Below are 6,091 nucleotides of genomic sequence, written 5' to 3' on the forward strand. Positions count from 1 at the left end.
ATGTGTGTGTTCATGAGTGAGCATGTGTGAGTGTGAGAGCATGTATGTGCATGTGTGAGAGCATGTGTGTGTGAGAATGTGTGTGTGCATGTGTGAGAGTATGTGTGTGCACAGGAGTCTGTGAGTGTGTGTGTGACAGTGTGCATGCATGTGTGAGGGCATGTGTGTGTGTGCATACATGTGAGTGTGAGCATATGTGTGTGAGTACGAGGGCATGTGTGTGCATGTGTGAGAACATGTGTGAGTGTGTGTGAGAGCATGTGTGACTGTGCCGGTGTAAGCATGTATGTGTGTCAGTGAGTGTGTGAATGTGTGTACATGTATGAGTGTGTTAGTGTGTAAGCATGTGCATACAAGTGTGTGTAAGAGCATGTGTGTGTGTATGTGAGTGTATGTGTGTGCACATGCTTGAGTGTATGTTAGTGTGTGTGCATATGTGAGGGCATGTGTGTGAGTGTGCTCACACGTGTGAGCATGTGTGAGTGTGTGTATGTGTGTGAGAGCATGTGTGTGAATGTGTGAGAACATGTATGTGTGACAGCATGTGTGTGTCAGTGTAAGCATGTATGTCAATGAGTACGTATGAGTGTGTACAAGTATGTGTGTATGAGTGTGTAAGAACATGTGTGTGCAACCATCTGTGAATGTGTATGTGAGTGTGTGAGTACGTGTGCCTGTCAGTTAGTATGTGAGTGAGTGTGAGTAAGCAGGGATGGACTACCCAATAAGCAAGTACGCACAGGCTTCCTTGTGCTTACTTACTAGTGTGCTACAGATTAGAAAGTAAACACAAGCCTGTGGGTGCCTTGCTTATTTTAAGCCTATGCGTACATTGCTTAGTGGTTAATCTGCCCCTGTGAGTATGTCAGTGAGTGTGTGTGTGAGAGTGTGTGGGCGTGTGTGAGAAAATGTGAGTGTGTGTGTGTGTTGTTGTTGTTAGTGCCGTCGAGTCGGTTCTGACTCATAGCCACCCTAGGCACCACAGAACGAAACACTGCCCGGTCCTGCCCCAACCTCACAATCACTGCTATGCTTGAGCCATTGTTGCAGCCACTGTGTCAGTCTATCTTGTTGAGGGTCTTCCTCTTCTTTGCTGACCCTCTACTTTACCAAGCATGATGTCCTCCTCCAGGGACTGATCCCTCCTGACGACATGTCCAGAGTATGTAAGACATAGTCTTGCCATCCTTGCTTCTAAGGAGCATTCTGGTTGTACTTCTTCCAAGACAGTTTTGTTCATTCTTTTTGCAGTCCATGGCATATTGAATATTCTTCGCCAACACCACAATTCACAGGTGTCAATTCTTCTTGAGTCTTCCTTATTCATTGCCCAGCTTTTGCATGTATATGATGTGATTGAAAATATCATGGCTTGGGTCAGGGGCACCTTAGTCTTCAAGGTGACGTCTTTGCTTTTCAACGCTTTAAAGAGGTCTTTTGCAGCAGATTTGCCCAATGCAATGGGTCTTTTGATTTCTTGACTGCTGCTTCCCTGGGTGTTGATTGTGGATCCAAGTAAAACGAAATCCTTGACAACTTTAATCTTTTCTCCATTTATCATGATGTTGCTTATTGGTCCAGTTGTGAGGATTTTTGTTTTCTTTATGTTGAGGTGTAATCCATACTGAAGTCGGTGGTCGTTGATCTTCATCAGTAAGAGCTTCAAGTCCTCTTCACTTTCAGCAAGCAAGGTTGTGCCATCTGCATAACGCAGGTTGTTGATGAGTCTTCCTTCAATCCTGATGTCCCTTTCTTCTTCATATAGTTTAGCTTCTTGGATTATTTGCTCAGCATACACATTGAATAGGTAAGGTGAAAGGATGCAACCCTGACACACACCTTTCCTGACTTTAAACCACGAAGTATTGCCTAGTTCTGTCTGAACGACTGCCTCTTGATCTATGTACAGGTTCCTCCTAAGCACAATTAAGTGTTCTGGAATTCCCAATCTTTGCAATGTTATCCATAATTTGTTATGATCCACAGAGTCGAATGCCTGTGTATAGTCAATAAAACATAAGTAAACATCTTTCTGGTATTCTCTGCTTTCAGCCAGGATCCATCTGACATCAGCAATGATATCTCTGGTTCCATGTCCTCTTCTAAATCCGGCTTGAATTTCTGGCAGTTCCCTGTCTACATACTGCTGCAGCCGCTTTTGAATGATCTTCAGCAAACTGTTACTTTCGTGTAATATTAATGATATTGTTCTATAATTTCTGCATTCAGTGGGATCACCTTTCTTGGGAATAGACATAAATTTGGATCTCTTCCAGTATATGAGTCTGTGTATGTTAATGTAAGCGTGTGTGTACATTGAGTGTGAGTGTGTGTGTATGTGTGAGAGCGTGAGAGTATGAGCATGTGTGTATGTCAGTGAGTGTGAGAGCATGTGAGTGTGTGCATGTGTGAGAATATGTGTGTGAGTGTGTATGTCAGTGAGTTTGAGAGCATATGTGAGAGCGTGAGAGTGTGTATGAGTATGTGTGAGTGTGTGTATATCCGTGAGTGTGAGTGTATGTCAGTGAGTGTGTGTGTTGGCAGTGAGTGTGAGTGTATGTCAGTGTGTGTGTGGCAGTGTGTGTTGGCAGTGCTGGTGGTGGAGGTGCCCAGACAGGTCCTTTTTGATCAAACGTCTTGAAAACTTAGCACTTCCTTTGCTTGGTGTTCTTTTTGTCTATTTATTCTCTAGAAAAGTACTTCTTTCAGATGCAGCTCACTGATCATTTAACACGTATTTACGGAGAATTTGCTGTGAGCCGGGTGCTGTCTGCGCAGTGGAGACAAATACCTCCCCGCCGGGGCTCGTGGACTGCTGGTGGGGATGGGGGATGCTGATATCTACAGGCTCCCTTCTCCTCTCCTGGGTGCACTGGGGGCCACGCTCCTCCTCTGGGAGTTGGCATGACCTGGGATCGCTCTGGCCAGCGGACTGTGAGAGGAAGGAATGTGGTGGGTTTCTGGCTGAAGCGCTAAGGTGTTCAGCCCTCATCCCTGCCTCGGGGACCCCAAAGCCTTCTGTGATCTCTGTCTCTGGAGACTGATGGAACCTGGAGAAAGAACTTCACTTTAAGCACATGTTATTCAAGCCAACCAGCCAATGAACACACAACACTGCCCCCAATTTGAAATGCAGCTGGCAGAGTCCCAGCGGGAGAAGGGCTGCTGTGTTCTGTCTTCAGAGACACCTCGTGTTTTCTTGTCCCCTCTAAGTTTGGGCGTTTAGGTTGTCTTCAAATGTTGCCCGTCTAAGTCATAGTTTACTGAACACCCTTGTACACAAATCATTATGATTGCTTCTCATTTTGTCACTGTAATAAATCTCTAGAAATGGAATTATTTTCTCAAAGGGAAGAAGCATTTTAAAGATTCTTGATGTATATTTATGAATTTCTCTCTAGAAAATTTGTGCCTGTCTACAATCCTGCCAGCTGTTCTTCACCAACACTATAGTATCATTAAAAAAATTCCTTTTGCCGATTTAAGAGAAAATAGCGCAACATGGTTATTTTAATTTTAATCTGTGCAATTACAGAGTGTTGAAAACCTGTTTCCATGTGTTTGGGCTCATATTCTTCCCCTTGCCCCAGGGCATCCCTATCACCCAACGCTGGGGACCTACTTGAGTCAGCTGGACTTAGGCCTGCTAGCTCACCTCGTGAGGGTTACCACCTTTTAACTGAGGTGCAGGGAGGCCAGTTCCTTACTGAACACCCAGGCTCCTTGCTGCTGGCTCAGGGGCTCGGTTCCTGTCTGACAGGGTGTTACGGATTGAATTGTGTCCCCCAAAATATGTGCTGAAGTCTTGGCCCCTTTTCCTGTGGATGTGACCTTGATTGGAAATAGGATTTTTCTGTTATGTTAATGAGGGTATACCAGTGTAGGGTGGGTCCTAAACCTAATCCCTTCTGAGTTATACAAAGACCAGAGTAGACACAGAGACACAGAGGGGGAGACAGACCTGTGTGAAGACTGACAAGGGATTGAAGAGCACCCGGCCACCAACGGCAAAGGACATGGCCAGGAACCTGATTCGGACTTTAAGAACTGTGAGACGGTAAATTTCCGTCCTTTAAAGCCACCCGCTGTGGTGTTTGTGTTACAGCAGGACTGGGTGCCTGGGGCAGGGGCTGCTGATTTCCGACGGAGGGAGGTCTCTGCTGCAAGGGCCGGTTGTCCGTTGGAAATACCCCTGTGTTTGGGTTTTATGGGTAGGTGTGCTTTCTGTCTTTATTGTTTAATCAGCTCTGTTGCAGGTATAATTTGCCACGATAAGATGCACACAGTTCAAGTGCGCGGTTTGCTGAGTCTTCAGAAATGTATATGCTCATGAAAAAAACAAAAAAAGCTACATCAGCGGCTGTGGAGGCAGCCCTGACACACGGTGCCCCACGTGCCTCAGAGTAGAACTGTGCTCCATAGGGCTTTCAAAGGTGGATTTTTCAGAAGCAGATCAGCAGGCCTCTCCTCCTTGGTGCCTCTTGGTGGGTTCTAACCACCAACCTTTTGATTAGCAGCTGAGTGTGTTCACCATTTGCACCACCCGGGGACTCCAATACTCCTGGAACTACCTCTATAGTCACGACAGAGAACACTTCTGACACCCCAGGGAGCTCCTGAGACTCATTTGCAGCAGCCCGTCTGCCCCCACCTCCCCTCAGATGACTGCGAATCTAGTTTTCTAACTCCGGATGGGCTTTCCCGCTCGGAAGGGCACCTGAGTAGACTCATACCATATCGACGCTTTTGTGTCTGCTGTCGTTTTCCTCTCGGGTCTCTGGGACCATCCCTGCTGTTGTGAGCATCCACACCTCATCCTTGGCGTTGCTGAGTGTGTGGTAAGGGGTGTTCCACATAAACCAGCCGGCAGGAGCGGAAGGCTGCCCACTCCTTGTTTCCGCCCCCGTGAGAAGGGCGCACACCGGGGTCTGCACAGACGGAAGGCTGCCCACTCCTTGTTTCCGCCCCCGTGAGAAGGGCGCACACCGGGGTCTGCACAGACGCCGGCTTCGCTGAGCCCCACGGGTGAGTGGCCGAGGGAAGGTGGGTGTGACAGCTTCCTGCTGGCTCCATGCTTCCTGTCTCTTCCTGCCCCTGAGTCTGTCCCTGGGCTGCTGCCCCTTGGCACCTGGCTGCTGGCCTGAGCCTTCCTCTCTGAGGCTGCTCCTGCCTCTGACTCAAGGCCAGGGCCTCCCTGCCATGTGGGGGCTCTTCCAGCACAGTGTGGGGAGCGGGGTCTGAGCTGGAGGAGGGGACCCCTCTGAGCAGCCCTATTGGGGGACCCAGGTGCAGCGCTCACACCTGACTGTCAGCACTCACTGGCATCCAGGAGGGTCTGGGGTGGTGGGCTGGGTCGAGTGAGGAGCGGGTTGGGGGGGCATCCCCAGGGGAGCTTGGGAGGGGACATGGTGGCCCTGGCCGGAGGCGCTTTATAAGTGGGGGTGTCGGTCCCACAAAGGCTGACTCGCAATAGCGGAAAGGTGGCAGCCCTCCCTCCCTATCCCCGCCGGCCTTCCTGCCTGTTAGAAACACAGGTTCCGGGCAGAAACTCCAGGTTACCTGCCGCTGCACAGACAACAGTAGCCGCTCTGGACACTGTGTCCGGCCGTCTTCGTCCTGACCCACTCGCCTTCGTGACTTTTTCTGAGACATAAACACACCTGTTTAGAAAGACCATCTGGCTGGAAGAGAAAAGAAAGCGCCCGGACTAGTTTTCACCTTAATTCAATTTAAATCAAACTGACGTGTGTGGGGCTCCGTGCTGTCTGCGTGATGGACTGCGGCAGCTGTGGAAACCCAACCCCAGCTCCCGGCGGCGCCGTGAGCTCGCCACACCTGGGGCAGCGGGTAGGCGAGCACCCCGGCTCAGGTAGGCGGCCACCGCCCCCTGCATTCTGCACGCAGGGCTTCGGGCTGCATTTACTCAGGCAGAATGATGTGGACCCCTCCCTCTTGTCCCAGCCCCTCTGGGGTGGGGTGACATGTGCCATCCTGCCGCCTGGAGACGGGGCCTCCCCGGGGCTCCCCGCTGCAGGGTAGGCGCTGGCCTTGGGTCCTGCTGTCCCTTGGTGTGGTCACTGCAAGCCTGCCT

This window comes from Trichechus manatus, unplaced genomic scaffold (genome assembly GCF_000243295.1).
Source record: "Trichechus manatus latirostris isolate Lorelei unplaced genomic scaffold, TriManLat1.0 scaffold00002, whole genome shotgun sequence".
In the NCBI taxonomy this organism is placed as follows: Eukaryota; Metazoa; Chordata; class Mammalia; order Sirenia; family Trichechidae; genus Trichechus; species Trichechus manatus.